The sequence below is a fragment of the Equus przewalskii genome, chromosome 17 (genome assembly GCF_037783145.1).
Source record: "Equus przewalskii isolate Varuska chromosome 17, EquPr2, whole genome shotgun sequence".
Taxonomy (NCBI): Eukaryota; Metazoa; Chordata; class Mammalia; order Perissodactyla; family Equidae; genus Equus; species Equus przewalskii.
In genome coordinates, this window is record NC_091847.1 from 44,903,034 (window position 1) to 44,919,420 (window position 16,387).

At 35.7% G+C, this 16,387-nt stretch overlaps 1 protein-coding gene across 2 annotated transcripts in view; it reads left to right on the forward strand.

Annotated features, from left to right (window-relative positions):
* The first annotated feature begins 7,171 nt into the window (after positions 1–7,171).
* Positions 7,172–16,387, forward strand: part of LOC103559670 (sodium channel protein type 2 subunit alpha) — a 139,795-nt gene continuing 130,579 nt past the window's right edge. The window contains exon 1 of one of the 2 annotated variants that reach the window (XM_070581502.1): positions 7,172–7,438. The gene's annotated coding sequence lies outside the window, so the exon portion shown is untranslated. The remainder of the gene's footprint in view (positions 7,439–16,387) is intronic. The other variant, XM_070581506.1, reaches the window with a different exon arrangement.

Genomic DNA, 16,387 nt, shown 5'->3' on the forward strand with positions numbered 1-16,387 from the left:
GTTCCTCCTCAAATTCTTTGTTGGACTGAATTAAGAGCATGGTTCTTGTTCTCTACCTTGTGTTATTTACCCCACTGAGAGGTGCATTTGTCAGAAAATAAAATTAGGACTTTACCAAATGCAGTTTTTGATCAAAAATTTTCAGCTAATAAATACCATTATTAGTAGTAATAAGCTTGGAAAAATGAAAAAAACAGTAAAATGACCACCATAAGAACCATAAAAACGGATTTGGAGTTTGTGATCAGTCTTGTGCCTATCAGGGGGATTTTTGTGGACACAAAGTGACCATACTTTGGTTAGGGTTCAGAGTGTCACTGCGTCTAAGTGGTTCTTCATCATGTTGGTTGAGTTTTTGCTTAAGAATAAAAGCGCACTTCCTCATTGGTGACGTCAGGACGACTTGATTGTATTTTTGTTACCCCCAGCAGGGAGCCACCAACCAGCATTCATATATTTCTGGTGTCAGTAACAAGATCATGTGAGGTTTTTAGCATGTATGAGAACTTCTCATTGTTCAGTGGGTCATGGAAACCTGCACTGTCTTTCTTTTTTTTTTTTAAAGATTTTATTTTTTTTCCTTTTTCTCCCCAAAGCCCCCCGGTACATAGTTGTGTATTCTTCGTTGTGGGTTCTTCTAGTTGTGGCATGTGGGACGCTGCCTCAGCGTGGTCTGATGAGCAGTGCCATGTCCGCGCCCAGGATTCGAACTAACGAAACACTGGGCCGCCTGCAGCGGAGCGCGCGAATTTAACCACTCGGCCACGGGGCCAGCCCCACCTGCACTGTCTTTCAGAGGTCTATCTTCTGGAAAGAAAAGAGACTCTGGCAGAGTTCCGAGGGTCCTGTAACTTCTCTTCTTTCACCACTCTGCCCTCTTCTCCCACTCATTAATCTCTTGATGATTTATTTTCTTTAATCATGCTGGCTCCTTCTATTTCTCTTCCTGCTTCCTCTTTCTTGTCTTCCTGGATTAGTTCTTTCATCCATTGCAAACCCATCACCCGCTCTAAAATGCCACAGTGAAGAGAGGCACACCTGAACATCATCCTTCTATTTCACTTCCATCTTACCCTGTTGGCTACATAATTGGCGAAGACCTGGAGCTAAGAACAAAAAGCACATAAATTCTAAAGTGTTCTGGAATAGTTTCCTCAGAGTTTCTATCTCCTGAGTCTCAAGTACAATTCAGATAGAACCTTAACATGGAGAATAGAGGTCTGACTTCGAGTTCAAGATATATCTTTTACTAGCTGAGGGATTTTTGCTTTACTTTCCTCATCTTTATGAGGAAAAATTAAAAACCTAGTTCACAGACTTGTTGTGGGAATTTAATGAGATAATCCATGCAAAGTGCTTGGCACATAAAAAGTGCTCAGTAAATATTAGCTATTCCTGAAATTATTTGTAACACCCCCTCTTGCAAAGAATTATGGCAAATATTCTGCCAGATTTTATTTCTGGAAATTACATGCCATTGTCAACCTACTTTTTCTTTCCTCTTTGTTTCTTCATCCATCATTTGATAACATACTAATAAATGTCAGTTCACACTAATTGGAACTGGTGTGATAAACTATGCTTTTCATCAGTATTATAAGTCTTTGAACATAATTTGAAAAATCTGCCTCCTCTAGCTTGAAGATCTGTGATGCCCTAATGATAATGCTGTGGGAGAAACTTTAGATATGGAGATCAACTTTTAAAACTGTCCTCAAGTTGGCAACCGATAATTTTAAAGAGGTTAGTATATTTCAAGGTTGCTAAAACTGTATAAATTAAATTGTTTTTCAATGGTCTGCTTGGTTGCATTTCTTCAGTGCAGATATTTTACATGAGAAGAAGTAATACAAGAAAAATGTAAACAAATATTAGGTACGAAGTAGGTACAAACATTAGGTACAAAAGAACCAATAGGGTATATATATATATGTGTGTGTGTGTGTGAGTGTGTGTGTGTGTATATATATATATATATAGTATATGTGGTGTATATATATATATATATATATGCTCACAAATATATATAATATATAACTACTATATTATATAAAATAGTAATTACATTATTAATGTATTATATAGAGGATATATAACATATAAAATATATAATTACATATAAATATTGTATATAAATTATATAAACATTTAAAAATATATAATATACACATATAAATATATATATATTATACACACACGCACAAAGCTGGAGACCCAAGAAAGCCAGTGGAGTAATTCAATCTGAGTCCAAAGGCCTAAGAATCAAAGGAGCCAATGGTGCAAGTCCCAGTCCAGGGGCGGGAAAAGATGAGATGTCTCACTCAAGCAGGGAGGCAGGGAAAAAAAGAGATGAATCCCTTCTTCCTTCACCTTTTGTTCTACTCAGGCTGTCAACAGATTGGATGATGCCCGCCCACACCAAGGAGGGCAATCTGCTTTACTGAGTACACCAGTTCAAATGCTAATCACATACAGAAACACTCTAACAGATACATGCATAAATAATGTTTAATCTGGGCTCCCCATGGCCAGTTGACACATAAAATTAACCTGCACACTTCCTTTAATCCTTGAAATTTAAAGTAATTTTGAAAAGCAAGCTACCAAAATAACACTGCAGATTTTCTGATTAAAGCACTGCTAGAGAGATACATCATTGATAAATTATATATTATTGGTTTATCGTTGCTAACCAAATGAATGTCAACTCAAGTTGATTTCAGAATATATATATATATTCTCTCTCTCTCCCTGTATGTACATATACACACACACACCCCATTAGACACATTGCTTATATTTTTAAAATTTATTTTAAAACAATTAAAAATATTCTACATGAGAATAAACTTTTTAAAATAAAACATAAAATTATAACAGTCTCTTCAAAGTCTGTTCAAAGTCTGGGAAAAAGTGCTAACATGAAATGAGTTGTTTAGTGACTTTTACCAGAAGTTTTTCATTGAAAACAATGCAAGAGCATAGTGATCTAATTTCAACATTTATACAATTAACCCAATATATTTATTGGATATTCACGGCGTGTGCAACTTTCTGTTTAGATAGTAATAGTTTAATCGAAGAACATGCTATTTAATTCATTGATTTCACACTCTATGACAGACATATTAATGAGAACATAGGAATACACACATAAAAATAACATTTCTATGGTCTATTAATAGAACTGATATGCATATTCTATGTCTAAGGCATTCATTTATTATTTGGGCAGCTTTTATGTTCCAGGTACTGTTTTATGAACCAGGTTTATAGCAGTGAATAAAACAGGCAAACATCTCTGTCTTCATGGAACTTACAATTTTCTTAGAGAAGGCAGACAATAAAAAAAGTATAGTAAGTCTGCTAAGCACTACAGGGAAAAATAAAAACAGAGGAGGGGTTAGGGCATGGTGTTAGGGGTGAGGGCTAGCCTCACTGAGGAGGTGGCTCTGATCCCTGACCAAAATGAGAGAGGAAATGAGCCATAAGGAGCCCATGTATGAGCATTCCAGGCATAGATTAAACGGTGGAAACTTCCCAAGGAAGGAGCATTGCTGCCATGTTTGAGTAACTGCAAAGAGATTAGAGTGGTTGGAGTAGAGTGAGTGAGGGCAAGGGTAATTAGAGAATAAATCAGAGAAGTAAAGGGGCCCAGATTGTTCAGAACATTGTGAACGTTGAGTAGGCCTTGGCTGTATTCTGAGGGAGATGGGTAGCTACTGGAAAGTTTTGAGAAAAGGAATATATTATGTGACTTACAGTTTAATAGGATTACTGCAATTGCTGTATTAAGACTAGACAATAGAAAGGCAACGGAAGAAGTAGAGAAAACAACTAGTTAAGAAGATATTGCAAAAATACGAAATAGAAAGGATGCTGGCGTATGCCAAGATGAAAATAGTAAAGGGATGCATTTTGAAGGACAAGCTAACAGTACTCACAAACTGATCAGATGTGGAGTATTAAAGTAAGAGAAGCAGCAAAGGCGACATTAAAGTTTTTGCCTAAGTCATTGAAAAGATGGAATGGCTGTTACCTAGGACAGTGAATACTGCCAGAGGGGCAGAAGCTCATTTTAGACACGTTAAGTTAACAGGGAGTGAATATTTTGAATGGCATTTATATATAAGTCTGGAGTTCAGGAGAGAGGGCCAGGCTAGAGCAGTAATTTGGGCATTGTCAAAGATTATTTTCTGGGGCATGTCAGTGTTCAAAGATAGGAAAATGGAGGAGAAAACCAGCAAAAGAAGCTAAGAAGAAGCAACCATGTCTAGAAGAACTAGACCATAGGATGGTGCCAAGTAAAGGCAAGTGAAGAAAGTTTATCAAGAAGGAGGAAGTAAGCAGATGTTTCAAATGCTTTTTAATATTATGATTTAAAATGTATCATTGAATTTAGCATGAAGAAGTTGGATCTGGTGCATTACGAACCATCCCCAAATAAACATTTAGCTAGCTCATGGTTTTTTGGTTATGATGATCCTAGTCTGACTTGGCCGATCTTAATTAGATTTGCTCATTCACCTGCATCAGCTGCCAAGTCAGTTTGGGGCTAGCTGTTCTTGGAAGTTCACAGCTGGGAAACCTGTCTTTGCTCCAGGTGGTCTCACGTCCTCCATCAGAAATGATGGTGGAGGCTCAGACTTGTTCATATGCTGGTCAGAGAGGGTTCCAAGAGAGTAAGCAGAAGCAGGCAAAAAATGTTGAGGCCTAGACTTGAAACCAGAACAATATCACTTCCACTACATTCTATTGCCAAGTCACAAGGTCAGCCCAGGTGAAGATGCAAAAATAGTCTCTGTCTCTTAGTGGTAGTCACATTGCAAAAGGCATGAACATGGGGAGGAGAAAAATATTGTGGCAATGGTTACAATTTACCACCGTGACTTTGTCAAGGGTATGCTAAAAATGAAAATGTATTTTATTACTTTTAAAAAGTATCACTTATTAATATTTAACTCTGTTTTGTGATGTCAAAACTGAAGTTATATCTTGGAAAGGAATATATAAAAAATGTTTTAGGTAATTACCTATTTGCTGAGATAAATTGATTTTATGTCACATAATCTCATGATCTTCTAACTGGGGCATTGTCTCCCTAGGAGCATGTGGTAGCATGCCTGGAGGTACATAAAATCCCAGGATAAGTTAGACACATCTTCTTAAAGGATAAAATTTAGCTTCAAAATGATGGGGAAAATAATTAATATTTTGAGGAAAATATTTAAATGTTATATGTTATTATAAGATTCTCCTGATTTTGAAGATAAAGTGAGGCTTCAATGATATTCCATGTTTGTGGCAACATAGGCTCTAATATTATGAGTTCAAGCTTCTAGGCCATTAGGGGTGCTTTGCTGGAAAATTTGAGAAAAATTATCGTAATTTACATGCCCTGAGGGTTTATAACAGTATCCTATGTTTTTACAGAAAATTTATGAGATGAAATGGTTGAGTGTACATATTTAAGTAATTTATCTGCCAAGTCACTTTAATTGTTTGTGCAATGTTAATGATTTATTTTTAAAACCATACAAATATATGTCAATGATATTGTAGAAATAGTAATAAAGTATAATTTAGAGAAGTAAGTTCTTAGTAGTTGCTTATTAATGAACTCCGGACAAGTTACTGAAGAGCAGGTTTAGGCATCCTCATTTATTCAACGGGGGCACTAATGCTTGAATAATGTATATAACACAACCTCCACAAGGATAAAGTGAAATATTGCATAAAGGATCCAAAGAAAGTGTGACTGATAATCATATTTTTATTAAATAGATTCATCAGCATTATGACTTCTGGTCAATATGTATATACTACATATTCCATCAACAAAAAAATGTATCTTAGATACTATCACTTATTCCAGATGACATAGGACTTTTAAAAATAAAATTCATATCAAATATTACAAAGACACCGTTTCAGACCTGTTTAAGACCTGGAATCCTTTGTGTTCTGGAATTGGTTTTCAGCACCACGGACAGCGTTACAGCATTGCTGCAATAGCAGTGACTGAAAGGCTGTCAAGACTTTAGTAGGGAGAATTTTTGCTCATTTTCCCCTCCCCAAATTTAAATGGTATTGTGAAAAAGTGGAAGAATGTCTGTCTTTTTATTTCAAAATTAAAAAATGGGGGCCTGCCCCCTGGCTGAGTGGTTAAGTTCATGTCCTCTGTTTCAGTGGCCCAGGGTTCACTGTTTCGTAGGCCCGGGTGTGGACCTATACATCATTCATCAAGCCTTGCTGTGGCAGCATCCCACACGGAAGAACTAGAAGGACCTACAACCAAGATATACAACTATGTACTGGGGCTTTGGGGAGACAAAAAAAGAGGAAGTTTGGCAACAGATGTTAGCTCAGGGCCAATCTTCCTCACCAAAAAACAAACAAAAAAAGAATCAAAGCTTCACGATTGACCATGGGAATATTAATTAAACAAATATATATTGAGCACATAATATGCTTAATATAACTGGTGTTATTTACCAAAAAATTCTCATAATAACTCAATGTTGCTCTTATCTGCCAATAAGATATAGCTACACACTATAGTCCAGTACAATTATCAAATTTCATATAGCATGTAATTTGATATCTGTATATTTTGAAATATCTTAAAAAGCTTGAGTTGAATAAAGATTTTCTAGTTTGTCTTTTCCTAATTTCATTGTCCTTGATTAACTTTAATCCTCCAACATCCCCTCAAATAACAATAAGGACAAAATAGTGCAGAACTTCTCTAGTAACAAACACTCATACAACTTCTCCACAAAAATATGCCCAGTAAAGATAAATTTGACATCTAAAATTATTTTGTAGGAGATGCCTTACTTTTTCTGGTGGTAAATAAAGTTAAATAAGTCTTAAGCTAAGCATTACATTTTTAATGATGCTTGGAAAAGCTTCCATTTAGTTTTAAAATAATACAAATAAATTTAACTAAACCCCAAAAGTAGAATTACAAATTTTAAAAATTAATACTTTAATGCTTTATAAATGTTTAATTCATAATTAATTAAGGTAGTTGATTTCAAGTACAGTGGAATTATGGGCTATATACACTTAATCCAACTTGCTAAATGCAGCATTGCCGGAGGATCTTAAATTCAATGGTTCCACTTTTGTCCAGGAGATGGAGCTATCATGTAAGATGCTGCTTTATATTTCTTTATTTATTTTTTCAATTTAGCATGCTGCTTTCTAACAGACAGTGGGTACCATAGAGTGAGTGTCAGAACAGAAAGCTAAGGCAGAAGCAGAGAGGATGCTTCAGTCATCCTTTCTTGTTTTTTCTTTTTTAATGAGGATGGAACACATGTGAGATTTTACTTTCTGCTCTAGTCGAAATTCTGAAGAACTGCATTGGAGACTATTATATTCAACACGTATATGGATTCTGTGCTATGATTTACAATTCCCTTTATTTCAGGTAAGCCAACATGATGCTTTCTTTGGCCTATTAATGAACTGTTTTCTATGTTAATGATACCACTTAAGATAAGATGTGTGCTTTGTAAGCTTGGATTCAGATCTAAAAGACTCAAAAGCTCTAATTCTAGCTTTTCTGCATCTTTAAGTATTCCTATATTGAAACGAGCTCTGGGTCTAGTATGCTGTATTTTAATATTTCTTTGGCTTTCTGGCTGTTAGTGTCCATCTGTGGCCATATTTGTGTACCTTTTGAAGGTAAAGCTTTCAAAGTGAAGGATGGGTTTTCCTCTCACAAGGGAAATAGTGCTCCTTAATGTGGTGAACAAATTGTAGAGATGTAATGAAGCAGATTAACATGGCAGTGGCTTTGCAAAGCCCAGGGCTGAGCCTTCTGATAGCAGCCTCAGAGGCACATCCACATCCTGAGTCCAAAGGCCTTCTGAGCAATTCCTGCCAGTAATGATGGTACAGATTATTTACGCTTTTGTTCCCTTTTAGAAAAAACATATATATCATTTCTCCCACATGAATGGAAGGTTTGTGTAATATATTTAGTAGACTCAGAATGATAGTACAGATCCTTTCCCCGCCCCCAGCATCGATGTAAGGAGTAAACCGAAACAGATTAATTGCTGAGAAAATGGAATTTTCTTAGATTTTGGTGGATTTGTGATGCCTTTTAAAATAGTTGACATTGTAAAGGTGCTCACATTTTAAATTATTTCCAGTCATGTGACATTAGCTGTGCTAAATTGTGGAATGACTCAGGAGCTAGAATTACATGCAAAGCCTCGCTTTTCTCTATTGCTTCTCACGTTTTCCCCTAAATCCTCTTTTTATTATTATCAAATTAGCAGGAAGAAAGCAATTTAGAAATCCTGCTTTTAAAAGTCCTGATTTTCATTTGGATCAATTTAAAATGAAATTTTAAAATATCTAAAAATTATTTCTGTAAGATTGCTTTTAAATGCTTCATTCTCTCCTCTTTGGAAAGAGTGATGTGTGTGTACGTTTGTGTGTGTGTGACGGTGGTGGTGGATGTGGCAGGTGGTGGGGGTGCATCAGGATGATTCTATCTTACTCATCGTTTTCCTATAAAGAGGTAGCTGTGCTGTGTCAGAGGTTGTGAAAGCTATGGGGAATGATTTTACAGAATGGTTTGAACCACCAAGAAGAAAGAATCGGTTCTTTTGAAATGTGGGATTTAGAAAGAGATTTAAGTTCCACACGGTTCTATATATACATAGGAATTTTTAGAATCACTGATTTTTTAGTGTTGATCTAACTCATAATTTAAAGAAAAACAACTGTGGCTGAGACATTAAGTGAATTTCCCAGAGCCACATACAAAATTAGAATCAGAGGCAAGGCTAGAAGACTGATTGACAGTTTTCAATGTCTTTCATAGCAGTAACACAGTTTACCCCTAGTGTGAACATATCCAAATGGCATATGCCAGATGTGCTGATGTTGACTGTGTGTGAGTGTGTCTCTAGGTGAATTCTATGCAATCGAGTTTCCTTCAGTGTACATGTTACTCAATGGGATGTTATATGCAGTCTTCAATTTTCTCAGGGCTCTTGACAAGGCAACCAAGGAAACAAAAACAACAGCTATGGAGACTCTTTGTTTCTTAGTGTTCTCTTTTCCCCATTTGATGAAGTATATTATTCTACTCTATGCCCATGAGTGATATGGATGGTCACATACTAGCTCAGAACTCTATTCCTCCTACCTAACAGAACGAACTGTACATACAGATTAGTTTATTGACCCTTGCGACAACATTATCTCATGTCTTGGCCTTCCCTCTTTTTTTCACTTACTGGACACGGGCTGCATCCTGCTTCTTCAATATCTTGAAAAAAGGACGGAATTAAAATGTGTCACTTCCACATACAATAATTATGGAGTACCATGCACCTATCAAGAACTGTCCCTGATAGAGATTGAGACATAAACAAAGGCAGGCAGTTTACTTCAGGGAGTTTAACATGGAAATACAGCTAATACTATAGCTCAAAATATCATAAACATCAAAAAGGAAGAATGAAGAAAGGTGAGACAGTGAATGGAACAGGCATATGAGCACCTGTCTTGTGGCAGGCATTGTTAGTTACATCCTGAGATTCAGAATAAGCCAACATTCACAATTTCTGTCCATGAGGACCTCAGAACCCAGAGATAATGCTTTTAAGAGGATGTGATAGCTAAATTGGATCTCTAAGGGTGAATTGGGTATAAATAAATAAAAACAGAAAGTTCCTCATTCCAGGTCCAAAGGTGAGGCAAACAAATACAAGGAAATAGGGAACTATAGGACATTATATGGGGAAAATATAGAGAATGGTAAATAATCCAATCTGACTGAAGCCTGAGGGTGATGTATTTTTTTTTCTGGAGCAGCGAAAGTAAGGATAATGAATTTAGCTTTTGCTGCTATGCATTTGACATACTAACACATACCCACACATATGGATGTTCTGTGAGAAGGTGAAAATTTTATGTCAGATACCATATTAGAAGGTAAAACTACATTTATGGATGTGTATGGAGCTGTGACAAGAAGTAGGTCACACATAAATGAACATCCATGGGGAATAAAAGAGGAGTGAAGCTGCCTGGGGTATAACTTTAAGATTAGGTGGAGTAAAACGAGTCTAGAAAGGATGTTAATTAATTGTGGAAGCATAATGAGAGAGGCTGGAGGAATAACAATGTCGTAGGAGGCAAAGCAGGTAAATTGACTACGAAAATAGGACTCAGGAACACTAGTAAAGCCATAAAGTGGTTAATAAGAGAATAGGGTAGGAGCTGACGGACTTCGTTACTGTTAAGTCATGGGTGGATTTTAAGAGAAGAGGTTTAGTGGATTTGCAGAGACAGGGCCTCAGACTGAGGACTAGATGGGAAACGAGAAAGTTGAAGAGAAATTTTAGATTTTAAGACATTTGTCAGTGAAAGGAAAGGGAGATAACATTTTTTATCTTGAGAGAGAAGGTACTGTTGAGGGAAATTTGATTTTAGTTAGGATTAGAGAAACCTAAACCCCTTCATAGAGTATGGATAGGAAGTCAGTAGAGAGAATTGAGGAAAGAAAAAACAAAAATATAAATCAAAGTCCTACAGGAGACAAGAGAGGGAAGGTTCAAGAATGTTTCTTCTTTGAGACAGAAAGAAGGGTAGATGATATAACGGAGAGCTGATATAACTCACTTTAGGTGCCCTGTTCTTGGAAATTAAATCCTTGTCTGTAAGATAAAATATCTCTTCTATTTAAATCAGTTGGTTCCTCAGAGAAGACTATTTGTGGCATATGGACTTTATGGAAGAAATAGTTAATTCTCAGTAGCAAAACACTTTCCAGCAGAGCATATTTTGGTTACATTAATCCTTGAATTGGAAACTAATAGCACTGCTTTGCATTAAGCTTCTTGTACCTACTTCAGTTATTTACTTTTTATTCAGAATGACCAGTTTAAAAATAAGTTCTATTTTAAACTTGCATAGGATTAGACCAACACATATCTGTTATACATTTCTAGTTCGATTATGGAGGGCTGGTTTGCCAGCATCTGAATTAATTATTCAAGGTCCTGCCTTTTCCTCCCTCAGTTTCATTGGTACTTTCACAAGGATATGTGTAAAGAGAATAAAAAAAAGTCTATTTAATTACAGACTTCCTTCCCTTAGGCAAAGTAACCTGCTTTGAGAAGCTTCCTACCAGAAGTTCTTTCTTTCTCCTTTTCTACTGACAGTTCCAGAATCCTCATGCACCAGTCCCAGAGCCAGTCTCCTCTAGACATTCCCCTGTACTCGAGTTCCATGGGATGGGAATGTGAAGCCCCAAAGAAGGCACAGGCATGATGAAGAGTCCCACCCTTCACAGTGACACCTTTGAAATAGCTGCCTTCTCTGTTCAGATTAATTCAATTCAGTTCTGAATTGGTTGGATAGAAACATCACTTCCTTGTTTCTAGACCTGAATCTATCCCACTATGTGGCGAAACTGACAATTCAGAGTGAGAAGGGCAGAAGTAGCCGTTTAGGTAGCAAAAGAGATACAGACGACTTTCCTATCTTCAGGGCTGACCTTGGGCAACACCGTGAAGGCAGATTTCCCCCTGGCCCTCGACATCCTCTTCTTCCCTCCTGTCTTTTCCTCATGGGGTGACCTCTAGATATCCTCATAACTACCTCACTTGGCTACTAAGCTTTATAAATGAGAGCATCTTTATCTAACTTCAGTTCCAGTTATTAAAATATTAAGTTAGAATTTAGCTTTTATTTGTGTTTGTTTTTATTCTGTTGCTATTAGAAAATTTGGGGTTATTACTGGCAGCTGTAGAACTGTTAACCTTTATCCATTTCAGAACTTGATGTTTATTTGTCTCCATCTTTTCTTGACCCCCAGTGTGAGCACTTTTGAAGATGTGGGTGGGTTGGCTGATGCTTTGAAATAGAAACACTAACTCAAGTTTAATTCCATTAACAGCTGTTGTGCACCCACAGGGGCGTCATGGGAAATACTTGGTACTAGAGTTTCTGAGGTGAATGCTAGCCACATGGCAAACCTAGGTCCTCGCTTCTTACCTCAGCATACTTTCAAAGGCATTAAATTCTGTTTGGTTTTGTTATTAATTCCCCTTTAAAAACATTCATTTTATAATGTTATAATTTTATCATGGGCCATAAAAACACAAAGCAGCTCTGAGAATAGCATTTTTTGAATTTCTGCTCTAAGCAAACATGATAGAAGATATACATTAAGGTCTTCTAAAATTTCTATTGAAAAATTTTTCTAAGAAGGGTCACAAATATTTTTAATATCAACTCCAAACCACTTTCAGGTGTTGCCAACAGAAAAGAAATCCCCACTACTTTTCCTGGTTTTAACATTTTTTGCTCTATAAATTACTAATGCATTTTCTTCAGGGCACTTTAAATGTGTTGATGATAGTTACGAACAAGTTTATTTCAAAGGGACACCAATTTGGAAAAAAACGTAAGAGATTTGAATATAAGTTTTGCATTTTAAAATATTGTAGATTTGAATTTTGCCAACAGCTACTTCGTGTCTGTTATCTTTAGAATATAAATTTAATAAAATCTTCTCTAATTTTGTTTAAATATAATAAAAGTAAGATTTATGGAAAACATGGTTTGCCTATGTTGACAAGAGATGTTGCTTTAGAATTCAAAACACAAATCATAATGCTATTGAAGGCAAATAAGATATTTAATCACCAAAATGCAACTTCATATTATATTGATTTTAAAAGGCATTAGAATTTTATATTCATTTTGATGATAATGATGAATCCCATTGGCAATATAGTAGTGTCTATTGAAATATTATTTCTGTGTAGGAAAAGATGGTGTTCATCAAGAACATGAGATGAAATCATATTAAAACTCAAAAGTAAAAGCTACTCGCTTCTCTCTCTATAGTATTCATACATTAGTGACATCTCGCCCGTATTGCATTTGAGTTTAGAGAAATTGAAGATGGGTGGAAGCAGAGCTGGAGGTGGACGTTGCAAATCAAAACTGTGTTTTTTTCCTGGTAATATTCCATAAACTTTTAAATCAAGAACTTTCTTTGAAAGAAAATATAATTACTAACCACATCAATAATAGAAAACGTTTTCTGTCACGTAAGGACTTTTTGCTGTTTGTGAAAATTTTTGGAGAAATAGTTTAAGAATCAAGGGTGTTTAAATATTTTTTATCTATTAGAATGTTTAAAAGATTTTTGAGGGTAATAAAATAATAATTTTAGTTAACTTTTTATTTCTACCTGCTAAAAAATCATTTTGTACTGAAATAAAATGATTTTAGGAAGTAATCACCCTCAAGAAATGCTTTGAATTATTTGAATTATTATTATAGTTTAGAATGATTAAGTCTTACATTGGTATCTTAGATCATTTGGAATTATAACATGCTTTCAGTGTGAGCATGTCTTGGTGGCATTAGAAAATAAGTATGCAATTATGTGATTGTTTAATTATGCCCTGCTACATCTTGTGTTGGATAATATGTATGCGAGAGTGACAATCGAACAGCAAAGTTCCTATTAGGCTCCTATGAAGGATAGTGGATGGTTGGAATATCATGAAAACAGAGAGAGAATTTATGATAAAATTATGATAAGAGTTGCACTGTCTCCTTCTCTGAATGACTGATATCAAAGGCAAAATTCTAAGGCATGAAGCAAGCCAGTCAGGGGACAGTTGTGATAGAATCTCTATTACCAGCTAGACCTTTTCCTCCTTTCCCATGTCTCCCCTGGACTGAGCAAATGTGGTGGCCCAGAAATTGTCAGGCAGCTAAGATGTGCCAGATAGAGAAGCGCTCAGACTTACACTTGCTAATTCCTTCATCAGGGGTCCCAGAAGTCTGGGGAACCTAGTTGTATAGACAGGGTGACCATAAAGTATATCATCTGAAGCAGGATGTGGTTTGCTAACAATTTCTCCAGAACAACAGGTGTAAATCAGAACTGTCCAAGGCAAAGGCTGATATATGCTCACCTCATTCCTAACAGTTGGAAGAGAGGAAAGTCAGAAAAGGACTGGGTCATGTTTTATATTTGATCAGTCTACCCAAGTAAATGGTCCATGATTTAGGTGCCTAGGTGTCAGAAAGTGAAAATGTAAAATGGCCCATCAAGGTGGGTAAAGAGCAGGCAGATAAGCTGCCCAGTTACTGGCCTTGATAAATCCACCAACTGGAATCTCTAATGATTCCTGTAGAATCCTTATTTATGTCACCAGGAATATCATAAGTCTATGAAAATGAATTTTGAGCCTGACTTCCTAGGGAAGTCAATTGTCTGCAGAAACAACTGTTTAGTAAATATATGCTGTTATTACTAACCTAGACTCAGAAGAAACAGAGCATAAGAAACCGCTTAGCACTTGATACAGCTTGTTCACAGGTTTTAGGAAAGGACCTGCATTGATGGCTTCTGGCACTAGTCCTATCTCTTCAGAGCCAGAACTGCCAACATCCCCAGCAATTTTAAAGTAAAGTGAGACCTACTAAAATACAAGTAATAATTCACACAAAACCTATAAGAATTTTCAATTCTGGCAACTTGGAGCTCCATGTTCACTCACTCAGTGTGAATATGGAACTCCTTTACCAACACTTAGAAATTCTAGATCAAACACAATAAAAATACTTTTTAAATATGTAAACTCATAAGAAATATTCAGAAATAAAGTATTCAGCATTCAGAAATAAAGAGATAACTAAAATCCTCAATGATAAAAATGAAAGCTGACCCAGGGCTCTGAGGAGTAGAAGGAGGTATATCATATTTAGAAAAAGATCCAAATTCCCAGAGGGTTTAGTTTTAAAATCTGTGCAAATATAAAGCTGAGATCTTGACCTTTGTAATATGAGGAGTTGAAACTGAGAACCTCTGTGTAGAGCGGAGAGCCTTAAAGAATTGTACTCTCACTGAAATGAGAATTAGAAAATGTAATCTGTTGATCCAGGAATTCAAGGAAACTTGTCTCTGTCCCCGCATTTAGAACAAAAAAAAAAAGTCTTTTAGAAAGAATTAACACTCTAAGACTGCATCAAGTCGCTTTAGAATCTTACATATACTATCTTGTGGAAAGGAATTCTTCAGTGTTTAAATTAACATAGAAATCAGTGTCAGGCCAATGATATCCTGGAATGCTTGGCAGAAGCAATTGTCAAATTGCTAAATCATTGTAAATCTATATCATTGTAAATGATTATAAAATCATTTTCTCAAACCTTAGATCTTAAGATAAACTCAAAATAAAAAATTACAAACTACATGAGGAATAAACCACTACCAGGAATATTCAGCAGACATGACAAAAAAATATGGAACTAACATCTCAGGAAATTGAGGTAGTAAAATAATCTGAAATAAGCTATAAAAAAGCATGTTTAAAATGATAAGCGTGTTAAGCCATAAAAACAAAACACTATGAAATAAGAATAGGTAAATATTGAAAACAGAAACCAAATAAAAGTTTGTAAATGAAAATGATAAGAATTAGCATTCAAAATTATTGAATGGGTTTTAACATATATACACATACACAGCTGAATTAAAAATTAAAGATTTGTAGATAGATATGAAGATTTACCCAGGATGCATCAATGGTATTCTTGATGTTAAAAAACAGAAGAACAATTAAAAGGTTCAACAACATCAAACAGATGTTCTAGAAAGAGATAATTGAGATAATGGTGGGAGATTTGATGTTTGAAAAGATGATAGTACAGAAAATTCCAGTACTGATGAAAGACATGTTTCCTGGGACAGAAGAAGCATAAAACAAATGATGATACTTTCTGTCTTCAAACCCAGATAAAGATTCTTTAACTATTTGAGATTTATTAGTATAAAAAAACACATAAAGTTGCAAGTGTTACTTGAGGTGCAGTAAAGGAAACCAATAGTAAGAAGCAAGAATGTATATTCAGTTGAGCAGCCTAAGCAAGAGACAGCAATGAATGAGCAACAGCAGAATGGCCAGAAATGGAAGGAGGCACACATGGACCAAACGGGGTGATTCTGGAACAAGTTACTTAAAAATGCTCCTGTGGTTTTATTGCCAACCAAAGCCTACCTAAAGCACTCAAAGTGGCAAAATGGGACTGGTTCTAACTTTGGAAATGTATTTATTAGACTGTGTATCCCTGTTCATTGGTTGCTTTTAAAAATTCATCATGACTTCTTTTGTCACATTAGTTCAGATTTTTTCAAAAAAGAGAAAATACAGCACAGTGAAAGACTCCTTTGTACCCCATACTAGTCCCATTCCTATCTTTCCCTTCTCAGGTAACAGCTATTTTGAATTTCATGCACAATCTTTACACTCATATTTTAAAATTATACTGCACACAACTTACACACACATATAATGTGGAGCATTGTTTTATATGTGTTTTT